At 35.9% G+C, this 14,982-nt stretch overlaps 1 long non-coding RNA gene across 2 annotated transcripts in view; it reads right to left on the reverse strand.

Moving 5' to 3' along the window:
- Nucleotides 1-6,907: 6,907 nt before the first annotated feature.
- Nucleotides 6,908-14,982, reverse strand: part of LOC134732092 (uncharacterized) — a 399,240-nt gene continuing 391,165 nt past the window's right edge. For both annotated transcript variants that reach the window (XR_010115015.1, XR_010115016.1), the window contains exon 3: nucleotides 6,908-7,926. This is a non-coding gene — a long non-coding RNA (uncharacterized lncRNA). The remainder of the gene's footprint in view (nucleotides 7,927-14,982) is intronic.

Here is a 14,982-nt window from a genome sequence, read left to right on the forward strand (position 1 = left end):
TCTTCAGCTTCTCTTTCCCATTTTAGAGACCATTCTGATGTCATTGGGCTTCCTGGGATGACTCTAAATAATCTACCTATTTTGAGGCCAACTGGCTAGCAACCTTAACTTTCCCTGTGACATGTAACCTAACATATTCACAGGTGTACAGAGATTAGAATGCGGACGTTCTTGGGGGATATGGCCTAGTTCTGCCCACCACAAAGATGGAGCCAACTTTTAAAACAATCTTTGAAAGGCATAACTGACTTTTGGGTGCAACAGTAAAATTTAAATATTAATAAGATAATCAAAACAGCACGTCTAAAATAATTTGTTTTAAAAGTTAACTTACAAATTTCAATTGAAACATAATTTTTTATCAGAAATCCTAGCAGAGTTATATGCTGTCCGACTACTTCACTAATGTGATCCCCAAACAATTACAGGTGTACGAGTCACTGTAGTTTTACAACATTAGCAAAACATTGTACCAGGTTTTGTCAGTCACAAAACGCGAAATTTCAAATCCAAGTTTCTCCCTCCTTCATTGATATGAAGTGAAGTCAACACTCAATCTTACCTGGCATTCTTCTTACTTGGGATTAGCAACATATGCTTATATGAGGGTTATAGGCCTGTGTTCTAGATGCAAAGGAAATTGGGTTTGTGCTTTCATCTTAGAGACGAATTTATAAGGTGAAATTTTCCCAGACACAGGCATAGTATTCAAAGAAGTGCAGATCAAAAAGCATGAACAGTGTTAGCTATAGGGCTGTCAGAACGGAATCGTTGCTTGACCCTAGCAAATCATAGCTTTGTTCTGTTTTCCCCCAGATAATGGTGAGAAATCACAGAAAACATTGGGGGAGATTTCAAAATTGTTAAAATCATATATGTTGGAGTTAATATAGGAGAAAATTACGCCTACTGATACTAATATTTGTCTATGTCATTTTTAACAATCAGAGTTCATTTAAGTGATTTTCTATTCATAAGTTAGAAATCTATTACTGTAAGTTCTTGATTAAGCTTATTAGATGCATTCATTCTAAAAGCCTGGTTACATTTTGTCACATATCAGCTCATTTAAACAACTGGCACTCAAATACTTAACCTAAGTTTATGCAAGGTAACACTAACTATAGCCTTTAAAGAGGGAATGAGTCACCATACTTGGCAGCTATGCAAAAGTTTTGCATTGTTAATCATGAGCGTAATGTAATGTGGCAGAGGGCATGGGGCCTTTTGAGTTACTGGGCGAAGTCTAAAAATAGCTGCCGTTCACTGAGTCCAGACCATAGACGTTGCTCTGAGAATTTTTTTATGCTGCCCTCCTCCCTTTTTTTTTTTTTTTTGAGACTGAGTCTCGCTCTGTCGCCCAGGCTGGAGTGCAGTGGCACAATCTTGGCTCACTGCAAACTCCACCTCCTGGGTTCCCGCCATTCTCCTGCCTCAGCCTCTGAGTAGCTGGGACTACAGGCGCCACCACCATGCCAAGCTAATTTTTTTGTATTTTTAGTAGAGATGGGGTTTCACCGTGGTCTCGATCTCCTCACCTCGTGATCCGCCCGCCTCGGCCTCCCAAAGTGCTGAGATTACAAGCGTGAGCCACCGCGCCCAGCCAAATCTGTAGTCTTACACCAATTTATAACTTAGAATGGATAATGCAAATGAATACTCAAACTTATTTAATTATTTGATAATATTTTATATAAGTTAACTGCTTTAGTTGTACAAAATATTAAATTACGAAACCAAATATTTTTTATAATGAACCATTTTCTTAAGAATAATACAATAGACATAAGACTAATAAGACTTTGCAAAAATTGAGATGTTTATTGAACATTTTTCAAATTAGCAAGAATAAATTTAAGAGAAAACTTTATTTTAAGGATATTAGAATCCACAGAGAAGAAAGGAATAGAGAAATATGATTTAGTCTGCCAATTTTATATGTGAAAAAACAGGCTCACCTATGTTAAGGAATGCAGTCAGTTAGACTGACAAAGAAATGAAATTAGAAATTAGGTTTTCAGACATTTATCTTAGTGGTACTTTATAATAAGTTCTTTTCTGTTCTCTTTAAAATTTCATGTTTATTGTTTTAAGAATTTCAGAAATAATATATAAATATTAAAAGATAATTAAGCTGATAGATATAATCAATCAAGTTAGCTTAGAATGCATCAGAATCTTTTGGAATCCGGGTGTTATCTTCTTGGCTGCGTGTTTGAAGCCAGCAATTTCTTTTCAATTGTCTTTTTGCCTTAATGTGAATTCTTTATTAGCTCTTTCGAAACAAAGACACTTTCCATGGACAAATACGAGTCTCCAGCTCGATGACTGTAGGGTGCCTGAGGTTGTGTGGCTGACACAGGAAGCCCGAGGCAATAGCTGAGCAAAGTGGTTCAGGTTGTGAATTCTGGAGTCGGCTTTTTTGGTTTGAATCCCAGATTTGACACAAATCAGAAATGTGATCACAGGCCAGTTATCTGATTTTTCTAAGCCCCAGTTCCCTTCAGTTAAAAATGGGGATAATAAAGAATACAACACAGCTCACATCTGTTGTATGATTAATTATTGTATATCAAGATCAAAGGAGGACAATATCTGCATAATAATCAGCAAATAACAGCTATTGTGTATACTAGTAACAGGGACTAAGAGGAATCTTTCTGAACAAATGTTTGGAAAACATGGTAGAGATTGGCAGCCAAATTTAGTCAAATAGTTTACAGAATTCCTGCGATTCACTGCTTTTCTTTACAATAGATACCAGAGCCTTGGAAATGTTTAAAAAAAAAAAAACTATTGTTTACCTGAAGATCAATAAATATATCAGGCTCCGCACAATTAAGTAGAAAAAGAATCTTTTTTATATTATTATTATCCTGTAGCATTTATCTGTACTTGGTGTCATATCAAAAACGTTTCCGAGAGGGCCTGGTTTCTGCCAATTACGAAGTAGGAACTGTATTTATTTTGTAAACTTTCACCAATGCTCTAGTTACCAATGTTTATTTTTGCCTTCTAGTCTTGTCATATGAGAAATCTCACTGAAAACTACAATACCCTCTAGTGTACATGATTGCATATAGTTTAAACATTAATGTTGTTTTAGGATTTTTATGCAAAGCAGTAAAAGTTTGAGGTTAAGCCCTAAAATATCATTTTATTCATTTATCTGGCAAACTTACTGAACATGTAATATGTGATAGATAGTAATTTAGCTGCTGGATATATAGCAGTGAACGACGGGTAAAAATTTGTGTTCTCTTAAAATCTAAAGGGGTAAGACAATTATCAAAGAAAATATTTAAAACTCTTAATATGTCGTGTATTGGTGAGTGCTAAGGAGAAGAAGTACACATGGAGGGTGGAGGGTTACAAGGTCAGGAAAGACTTCATTAAGCAGGTGAAATGTGAGCAAAGACACAAATGAAAAGAGAAGGCAAGCCATGCAGAATGGCCTAGTTGTTAAGAGCACAGACTTTGCAGGTAGAGAGGCGTGCAGGTGTCTGGTGTGTTTGAGGGAGGGTAAGGAGTTCTGTCTGACTGGGCTGTAGTCAGCTAAAGGACAGTGAGAGCAGAAGGAGACAGCGGGGTAATGGAGCCAAATTACATAGTTCCTTGTAGGCCTCCGTAACACCTCAGGCTTTTACTTTGAATGAGATGGAAAGCCACTGAGGAGTTTGTAACCAGCCATACCTTACGGTCTGGTTTAATACGAGAAACTGTCACTGTGGGTGCCATGGAGAAGGTGCCCTAAGGGTTCACAGTGTGTTCATTGGAAATGCTAAGCCTTCTACCTGTGTGCCAGACACTGTCACCTCTCACCTAATGCAGGAACATCATTCCCCCAACTTTTCCCTTTCTTCTGCATCATCAATTCTCCTCCTGCTAATTAATAATATTCTTCACATGCAAACATGCTACAATTATTCTTATTTTAAAATACCTTTCCATATTCTACAAATCTCTCAAGATACTGCCTCCTTTCTCTGACCCTCAGAGCAAAACTCCATGCACCCATTATACCCAAATCCTTTCATCTTGGTTTTTAAAGCTTCCACCCCAATCTGCCTTCTCCTTTTCTACTGTCCAAAATTTGTTGTTGCCAAGGATAACATTGATCTCCATATTCTTCAACTTTTAGTCCTTTTCACAAAATTTGACAAAGGTAATCTTCGACTTCTCCTTGAAACATGTTTGTCACCTGGGTTCCAGGTCACAGTATTGTCAGTTCTATTCACCATGTTATAGCTGCTGCTTCCTGCGTTCCTTCGTTCACCACCATCTTCCTGATTTCTCAGTTACAGCACAGAAGGGATGATTCTGGCATTTATTTACTTTATTTAAATGCATTTTCTTTTTTACCTCAGATGGTGTCATGCTTTAACTCCTATGCATATACTGCCGATTTTCAAGTTTATAATCCCCAGCCTTCATTGTGCTGTAGAACTGTGGAATTGTACATTGAGCCACCTAGTTGATATTACTTCTTGAAATCTAATAAGTAACTCAAGGTTATTATTTGCAAAATTGACCCTCTGATTTTCTCCCTAAACCTGGTTCTGCCGCAACTTGGCCAGCTCAATAAATGACAGTTTTATTCTTCGATAATTTAAACCAAACTCTATGAAGTTATCCTTACCTGCTATTTCTAGTTTTCCCAGATTCAATCCATCAGGAAATCCTGCAAGTCTACTTTTAAACTGAATGCCTGTTGAGGTAATTTGCACAGACACTACTTGGTATAAACCACCATCAGCTCTCAATGGAATATTGCCTTAGTTTCCTGTTTGCGTCTAGAGCTGATGAAGCCGGACAGCAGGCTGATGGCTAGCTTTTTTTTTTTTTTCCTGAAAGAAATAAATTATTGTAATTTGGTGGGTCTTAAATAACTGACTTAGAAATTATGTAATCTCATTAAAAATACATACACTATTTTTTAATGACAATTAGAAACATCCTAAACTTTATTTAGTAAAGTCTTGACAAGTTCTTTCTGTGTGAGTTTTAATGGTGAAATCTTGTTCAAGAACAAAGAACACGTTCGGACGTGTTAGGTAAGGGAAGGTCTAAGATAAACTCAGAGAGAAGAGGCCTATTGCTTTATTAGAATTTGTGATTCTTTGAGAGTCTTAATGTCACAAAAACAAGTATAAAAAGAAACCATAGAAATACCTCATTAGCCATCTAGTTTTTAATATGCTGTCTAACCAAGGGTTGCATTTCTTGAGTCAAAGGTAGCATTTTATGATTCATAATTTCTACCATTGCTAAAATTTTAAATTTGGTCTTAACATTTGATTGGTTCTCTTTCATAATTGCAATTTCAAGGCCTATAGTTTGTCTGGGTTGATAATTATTCAGATGAATGATTTATCCATTTAGATAAATATCAACTGGTTCTAATAATTTGCAGTTACTCTTTATGTCAGGTTGCTTAATCATAAATGCTTTCTTAAGACCTCCTCTTTGTCAAAACTGTTCTTTAGATTCCCATAAAACACTTCTGGAGTTAGAATTTTCCCCATCATTTCTAAAGATAAATGGAAGAACTCAGAAATTAATTTGACCTCTTTGCTGCCTTGCCATCCTACTTAATTACTACAGAGTTAACTATAAAAGCTATTATTTCATCAGTAACTATCTAATTTATAATATCCTATACTGAGTATAAAATGTATGAACTGGTTGGGTTATCTGGCTTTATGTTACATAATTGCCCGTTCAAATTTTTATTTCAACCTGGTTTATGTGCTTTGCGACATTTTGGATATATTCGTATTTTTAGGTATTTCTCGTTTTAGTAGAGACTGATGTTCTTAAATACAAGCTTTTACTTTGATTTCTATCAGCATTGTGAGAATTTGCTCATTTTCTAATCGGACTTTTTCAGGTCATAGAAAAATTAAGGAATGATATTGTCATTTAAATTCACTAAGAGAGTTGGAAAACACCAGCAGTGATTTACAAGTTAAGGAAAGTAAACAGATGCTTTAAAAATATATTTTTTTTAATGATTATAATATTATTATTAATTGAAAGCTGATTTTCAGGAATGGAAACAAATGTTGATTTGTGGGTTCTTAATGTCAAGCTAACACCTGTTTCTGGTAGTTTAATTTACTTTGGTCCACTCTCTTCTTCATGTAAGAGTAAAAAGTGTTTTGTGGAACACACTTCAGTACCAAGAAAAGCTTGTTAATAGCTGTTCTACAGTATATATTCTCAAATCCATGATGCCACATCTTTTCATACATTGTAAGTCAGTGGTTTAGGACATAAAAAAATGATGTTTCTCAAAACACTTGTTATTTACTCACACATACTGTGTTCTAGCATTCTAGAAGTGTCTTGGTAGATTTAAAGATTGGTTTGCTCTGTCACACTATAATCTAACAAAGTTTTCTTTGGCTTTTAAATCTAATCTCTGAGGCTGGATAGTAGACTTTCTTTCCCCCGCAAAAAAAATTTCGTTGGATTTTTTTTCCTTGAGGCATATCAAATTCTTATTTCCTTTAGGTTATAAAGAAATAGAGATTCAAAACATTGTGTTGAAACTTTTTCATATTTTACCCCCTATTTTGTGGAGAAATGTTTCAAAAAGTAGCCAATGCTATATTTCTTAGTTGTATTTTATTTTTATTTTTACTTCATATTATGTTGAATATAAAATAAAACTTGAGAGATGCATTTACCAGTTTATTCAATAAGGCCTTTTCTTTATATATACTCCTAGATAAATTTTAGCAGGAAGGTCAGAAACTTGTACTAAATTAGAGCTTAGTTTTTTTGTTTTGTTTTTTTAAGACCTACAAACTCCTCTTGTATCAGCACACTTCATATTATGGCTTAAGCTGTTATCAGAAATACTATTTCTTAATATCATATATTATTCTTTAAAGCGCAACAATTTAATACAACTATATTTATTAAGACCCTCACAGATCAAGAGCTGAGGGTGTTTATAAATGAAACATAAAAGATGACAGACATAGGGCCAGTGGTCTCGAGTAATGTCCATGAAACCCCAGTGCAGGAATGCAGGCAGGCCTCAGAGGCAGTAAAGTTATACTAAGAAGTAGAAAGTTGACAATTGTTTCTCTACCTATTCAGACCTCTGTTTCCTCATTTGTCAAATGAAATCAATAATAGAAAGTACCTCCCAGGACAAACGATGGGATGGATATAAAGCATTCTCACACTTTGGCACATAATAATTTTTCAGTGTTCCACAAGAAACCTTTATTTTGTTTTATCTTATTTTGTCCCTATTCTTTCCCCAGTCACTTGAAATGTTGGAAGGAAGGTGAGTGGACTGATCTGCTTACTGCTCTTGACTGCTCTTGTGTTGTGGCTGAAATTTGTAGGGGAGGCTGCTCTCCATAATTAAGTCTAGTATCATTGTTTCATACGTGTGCTTTTAATATTTTTAAAACATTTATTTAAAAACTTAAGCCTAACTGATTTGTGAACTTCTCAGAATGAGTATTCTTCTTAAAATATTAAATTAATAAGAAAATTAAGCACAATATAAGGAAGACAGTTATATAAAAACTGAACAGTAAGTTAAATTGGAGTGTAGTCCAAGGCACTTGGGATGCTAGAGCTGTTATAAGTGAGCTTTCAATTTATGTCAAGAGTCCTGGTAGATAGAAGATTAAGAGTCTTTGTATCTTACCATCTTATAAAGTAAGTTATACGGGTTCAACTAGAGAGATAAGCAGTGTCCTGACAAACGTGAATACGGGTTCCCTTTTAAAAACGTTTCTAATAAAGGCATTGCGTTGAGCTTGCCTCCAATGTGGCATCTCGGTGGAGACATGAAGCTGAGGCTCCAGGTCCGTGGAGGTCATTTCTCACTCTTCAGTTCCATCAGATGATACGCCAGGGGTTAGGAGAAGCTGCACCCCATCTCACATTTCAACTCTGCTGCAATGAGAAGGAAATAAGTCAAGGAAAATGCCTCACTTCGTTAAGGCAGGGGCAAGAGAGAAGAAGAGCACCATGGTTTGTTCATGATTTAAAAATATTCAGCCAGATGGCCCACAAGTAAATGTGGCCCAATTAATTGGTAATGTGTAATCAGATTAGCATTTCTTGCCTTCTTAGAGGAGTATGAAATGGGCAAAGAGATGGACAGAGGTGCCAAACATATCTTCTTCCTTAATTTCTCATGAGGAAAAAGATGATGAGTAAAAAGGAAGGAATTAAATGAAGTTAAACTGATATTAAGTGAGATGTATCAATGTGTTAGGTTAAATACTTGTCATTAATCTGGAGGAATTAGTATAAAGTAAAATATAAGACTGTTCATAGTAAAATAGTCAATAAAATGAATATAAACGCAGATAGCCCACATATGCTAGTTTTTTAATGAAAAAGTTCTCTTTCAGATATGGCCCTTCACAATATATGTAAAGAAGACACAAAATAAATTGATCAAAAAATGGTAAAGTAACATGTCAGATTATTTTTGAAAGATGTTCCTTTAAGCAAAAGTTAATGAAATGATGGTAGTTGCATATAAAGAAAGAAATATGTGACAATAGGGTCTTTCATATTCACTAGAAACATACTTGGCGATGAGACTTAACCCATTAGGCATGAATACGAACAGAAATGGAAGACATTCAGACACAAGTGATCATTTGTGAGACATGAGCTTGGTCGTATTTATCCTGCTGAGTTCTTTGTTGAAACGACATTGCTTCCCCACATGATCTTTCCCACAGCCCGTCTGAATTGTGCTGTGTGGAGCCGTGTCACCCAGGCTTTCTGTGCCAGGGCCACCTTGTGATGGCTCATCCAGTATCTACTATCCACTAGCCAGTAACTTCCAAGGCTGAGAGTGGCCAGGGGAGGAAGAAAGATTATGTCCTTATTACCAGGAAAGCAAGGTACACTGGTGATATCTACAGCCTGAATGTGACCAAATGCAGAGTGGAGAATCTCTGACATCATTCCACATCTAGGAGTTCCTATACGCTGTTCCTCTGTCTTTGCCTCCCGTCTGGAGTTAAATGAGGGATATTTTAAAAAATGTTCCCCTGAAGACTTTTCCTATTTTTTGTTTTTTTTGCTAGTGTTCCTGTTTTCCATATAACAAGTATCAAAAAGCATAGATGTGCTATTTGCAAAACTAACTGAAAATTTCTTAGATTGAATTAAATGTAACATTTTACACCGTGTAGTGCCTTTTTAAACCAGGTATCGCATTCAAATCAGCGATTCGCTACAGTATCCCAGTAACGTAGACAAACAAACGAGCATCTAAAATCTGATCACATCTCTTCCTTAACGGCTCCCATGAGTCAATAGAAACAGCAAAACAGAAGGAAAAGGAACATCTATAAAGGCCGCCTTAGTGCCAAGAAATTTTTATCCATCATTATATTCAAGCATGGCAATAACACTGTGAGGCAATTGTCTTGTACTTACTTACAGAGCAGATAATAAAACAGGATCAGGAAGATACAGTAACTTTTCCTGGCTCTAAGTAACTAATTGATGAAAAAGTTTGGGTTCAAATTCAGAGCTGTCCAATTCCATATTCTGTACTAATTCCAAATTCTTTATTACTTAAAATATTATTTTAGCAAATAGCTCAACGAAAACTTTTCACAGAGCAAAAAGGTTATTGCATTAATGCTCGCATGTACATTTGACCGATAATCTGTTGTCCTTTTATGTGACTGTAATTTTACCCACATTGAAATGTTTTTCCAATGTTGGTTATAGATGGGGTTTGAATGTCCTTTACTCTGCTGCGCCTCCCTTTGAGATCAACTGCATCCATTTGCTGGATGGTTAACTTAGGTTACGTAAATCTATAACTATGTATCAGAGTTTTTTTGGTCTGAATTGCTATCTCTAAATAAGTAACCCAGAAGAAAATTGCACTGGCCTTTCACCAGCACAACTGTTTTAGTCTTAAGACACCAGCAAATATATCCTCTGTTTCAGTGACCAATGAAAGGCCATATTAACTCACAGTTGGCTATGGCTGGCATTTTAGCATGATATAAAAAATGGAAATCATAAAGAATCCTATGGACATTTTGTACTATAGATATTATTTTTATAGAGGGTGGAGGTGCTTCATTTATGCATTCTAAGGAACAAAATTTAGCTAGTAATTAACAGTATTTAACCTGTGTAAAGTCTTTTATGCAAGCTGTAAAATTAATTTTGTTACAGAAATTGCATTACACTTAACAGCTGATGACCTATCTTACCACAGTAATGTATTTTTCATTAAAATCAAACATTGTGTTTCAGAAGCAGGAGCCAGGAATCAGGGGTTGAACTGGAAACGGCCACATGTGTTATATAGAATTGCTGTCTTCCAAAAGAGCATATAACCTGGCATTTCTCAGTTTATTACTGCATCAAGATGAGCAGATTTAAACTCTAATTAAAGAGATGCCATACATTGTCTTTTTACAACTTCGGTGACGTTAACTGTTGTCCTGTCGAACTATCCCTGGTAAATTATAACTGTTGTTTTGGTCTTTTATGTAAGCTCAGACGTCTAGGTTGGATTTATCGTGAAGTTGGAGTATTGCCTAGTATTTTCCTGTTTAATTCGGGCTCTACTTCCCTACTGTAATATTTTACTCCCTGGTAGTGCAAAGTGAATTTTGTTTCTTTTTATTTTAGTTGTTGTCGATTATCCCCTAAAACATAATTTTCAGTAGTACACAATAAATGCAGTGTGGATGGCAACTTCGGTAATTAATTGAGTCCATGAATGGAGTGATTATATTTTAAACGTTTCCCATAATGTGTAGAAAAGCAAAACAACATGAAACTAGGGATTGGGGAATTTGGAAATCTTATATAAATTTGATAATGTTTTAAAATCTTAATGAGGCCGGGTGAGGTGGCTTATGCCTGTAATCTCAGCACTTTGGGAGGCCGAGTGGGAGGATCATTTGAGGTCAGGAGTTCGAGACCAGCCTGGCCAACATGGCGAAACCCTGTCTCTACCAAAGATACAAAAATTAGCCATAAGTGGTGGTGGGCACCTGTAGTCCCAGGTACCCGGGAGGCTGAGGCAGGAGAATTGCTTGAACTCCAGAGATGGAGGTTGCAGTGAAGTGAGATCGTGCCACTGCACTCCAGCCTGGGTGACTGACAAAGTGAGACTCCGTCTCAAAATAATAATAATAACAACAATAATAAAATCGTAATGAATTTTCATTATAACGATTCTTCTTGAACAATATTTTTCCTATTATTATTTAAAAAAAGAAGTAATATACAAATGGGTAAGGAGGAAACACATGTGGGTATGACAAATTAAAATTTTAAGAAACGTTAGATGTAAAGACAAAAATGGATAATTAAACATTAAAATACCTTAGATTCTGAGTTGCAGTGGAAAAGTAGGAACAAAGTGGAGATAATCAGCAAAGTGAGTTGGAAGATCAAAGAACTGATTAAAGGAGTCTATTCCAATTCTAAGACAAACACTAGTTGCCAACTTCCATTGATAACCATTCCCCCTTTGCCACCAAAATCAAACAGAAGAGCGTAATTGCCTCATTCCTTAGAATGAACCTGCAATATAAATTTACTGCTAACAACCTGCTTTCCACCCCCTCTCTTCTTCCCAGAGAACTGCTTAATTTTTCAAAATTTCACAATACTGGAATATAATCTTCCTTTAGTGGCAATTAGAAGAGTGGAAAATCAATGCAACATTCGTATGACAGAGTTTGGTAGCGAGAGGATCGTAACAACCTGTGTTTTCGTTATTGGTTGTGAGGTAGGCCAGATTTTTTGTTACTGTTTCTGAGTTGAAATTCTTAAGTTGTTCCATGACTTAACCTATAACATTGTTTCATAGAAACAGATTTGGATGTATTTGGAGAATCTGAATCTGAGTCAACTTTTGCACAACTCAGTCCTAGTGTTGGATTTAGCAGTAAGCGATGTATTTATTTATGTATTTATTTACTTATTTATTTTTAATGACAGGGTCTTGTCCTGTCATCCCCAGGCTGGAGTGCAATAGCATGATCATAGTTCACTGCAGCCTTGACCTCCTAGGCCCAAGCAATCCTCCTGCTCAGCTTCCCAAGTAGCTAGGACTACAGACGCACACCACCTTGCCCAGCTAATTCTCATTCTTTTGTAGAGACAGAGTCTCCCTATGTTGCCCAGGCTGGTCTCAAACTCCTGAACGCAAGAGATCCTCCTTCCTTGGCCTCCTAAAGTGCTGGGATTATAGGTGTGAGCCACCATGCCTGGCCTCAGTAATAAGCTTTTAAAGAACAAAATCAAATTGTTCAATATCTTAACTAATGTAACATAATACTTTAAAAATTAGAAAAACAAAAAGCTTGCTATATGTAATTGGAGTAGATGATACATAATAAAATAACTTCAATGTTGAGTTTTTTGAGGGACCTCCATGGTTTTACTGGTTTACATCTCTACTAACAGTGTGCAAGTGCCCCTTTCTCCTCATTCTCATCAAAATTCATTGTTGCCTGTGTTTTATTTTTGATAAAACCATTTTAATTGGGGTGAGATAACAAGATAACAGCTCATCGTAGTTTTGATTTGTATTTCTCTGATGACTAGTGCTGCTGAGCACATGGACGGAACTGGAAGACGCCACGTTAAGTGAAATGAGCTACGCACAGAAAGACCAGTATCTCCTGTTTTCACTCATATGTGGGAGCTAAAAAAACTGATCTTACAGAGATAGGAGAACAATGATTATAATAAACTGGGAAGGGTAGTGAAGAAACAAGTATTAAGAGGGGTTGGTTAATGAGTACAAATACGATTAGATGAAAGTAATAAAATCTAGTGTTCATTATCACAATAAGGTAACCACAGGTAACAATAATTTATTGCGTATTTCAAAGTAACTAGAAGAGTGAAGTTGGAGTGTTCCTAACACAATGAAACAATAAATGCTTGAGGTGATGAATATCCCAATAACCCTCTTGTGATCATTAAACATTGTATGTGTGTATCAAAATATCACATGTACTCCCATAAATATGTGCAATTATGATGTATCATTAAACATTGAAAATTTATTTAGTATTATTAGTTTTGTTTGTTTATTTGTTTTTTTTTTTGTAGAGACAGAGTCTTGCTCTGTCACCCAAGCTGGAGTGCAGTGGCACAATCTGGGCTCACTGCAACCTCCGCCTCCCAGGTTCAAGCAGTTCTTCCATCTCAGCCTCCCAAGTAGCTGGGATTACAGGTGCATGCCGCCACGCCCGGCTAATTTCTTTTGTATTTTAGTGAAGACGGGACTTCACCGTGTTGCCCAGGCTGGTCTCGAAGTCCTGAGCTCAGGCAATCCGCCCGCCTTGGCCTCCCAGAGTGCCAGGTAAAATTTAGGATTTTAAATGAAGTAAAGTGTGACTAAGTAGGCAGAAATTACAAACAAGGGATGAACAACAACAAAAATGAAAGAAAGGAAAGAAAGAAAGAAAGAAATTTCTACAAAATCCTGAAAGATTGGCTTTACTAAAAATCTTGTAATTTGGAAAATGAGAGAAGAAAAATAGAACCAATGATATGCCTGATTGTTGCCCTCAAATATTTTATAGCAGGAATGCATAAGAATGAGATAACATCATTGGCCTTCACATAGATACAATATTTAAATGCTTTTCCCTTTTGTGTAGAAACATGACACACTGATTTCTCATGTTGAAGGCGAAATTAAATCTAGCCAAATAGTGACCCGGCTCTCCGCCTGCCGTGGTTTAGTGAAGACCAGCAATTCTAGTCCGAGCTTAGAAGCCTCGGAGAGGATGCTGACGAAAGCACCGCTGCCTAACTCTCTGACCCAGGCTCAGTGCATACTGACCACCAGAAAAATCGGCTCTATTTGTGGCTTCAGCGCTTATTATTCCTGGTTGCTTTCAAATATCCTAACATAGTGAGACCATGAAGACATTTATAATTCAGTCCTAAAGTAAAATTCAACCATGTTTTTTTCTACTGTTCCCAAAGACCAACTTGTGCAGGACTTCAGGTGGAAGAACTGGTGCCTGGATTATGTTGTAAAAAACAGTATTTTAGCCTGATGGTAGGAGGATAACACATTCTTTTTCGTTTCTGCAAAAGATGCTAATTTCTGCCATTGTTAAGTTTCAGATTCACTCTGTTTAATCAAAGAACCCCTAAATGGATCTGAGGAGTTGCTTACAAAGAATTTTTTGATCATGTATGTCTGCTCACTGTCTACTCAGTTGTCACATTTATAAATGAAAGCATTTTAAAATTAGATATCAGTCTTTATTTTCATCATTTTCACTTATTTCGGGAGCAAATTATCTGTTAAAATTTCTTTTTCAACCATCTACAACAGATCTAAATAGGCCAAGGATATGTAGTAAGATATATGACTCTTTATGCAAACAAAGAAGAGAAAATAGATCATCTTTTTCTTTGCGGCACTGGAATTACCATATTTAAAGCATTCTTCAAACTATTTTTAATCCTTGATTTTGCCAGTATGACATGCAATCTTACAATTGTTTGTCCTATTAGTATTCCTTTATAAAAATATTCTCTCATGCTAAAGAGACTGGCTTGTTAATGGAAAAAAATTCAACCAAGTGAAATTTATAGCTCCTCTTTTAAAAACACAGCTCTTTAAGGGCTTTGTGGCAAGAAATCAGGGGCATTAGCGACCACTTTCAAGTTACTTTAAGGGAAAATTCATGAGAATCATTGAAAATTAGTTTTATAATTTTTTTACAAAATTTTATATAGATACACATATATATACACATATACATATATGTGTATATATATATTCTATTCCATGTACAAACTACATTTTTAAGCAGGCATTACTTAGATGCTTACTAGATGGAAATTAACAATCTATGGTTCTAAAACGTAGATTTATGTAGACTGATGTAGATACTTGAATTTTGCCCCAGCTCTACTTCCTAATAGATGTATGAATAGTCATGTAACTGAACCTATCTGAACCGATTT

Source organism: Symphalangus syndactylus, chromosome 13, assembly GCF_028878055.3.
Source record: "Symphalangus syndactylus isolate Jambi chromosome 13, NHGRI_mSymSyn1-v2.1_pri, whole genome shotgun sequence".
Classification (NCBI taxonomy): Eukaryota; Metazoa; Chordata; class Mammalia; order Primates; family Hylobatidae; genus Symphalangus; species Symphalangus syndactylus.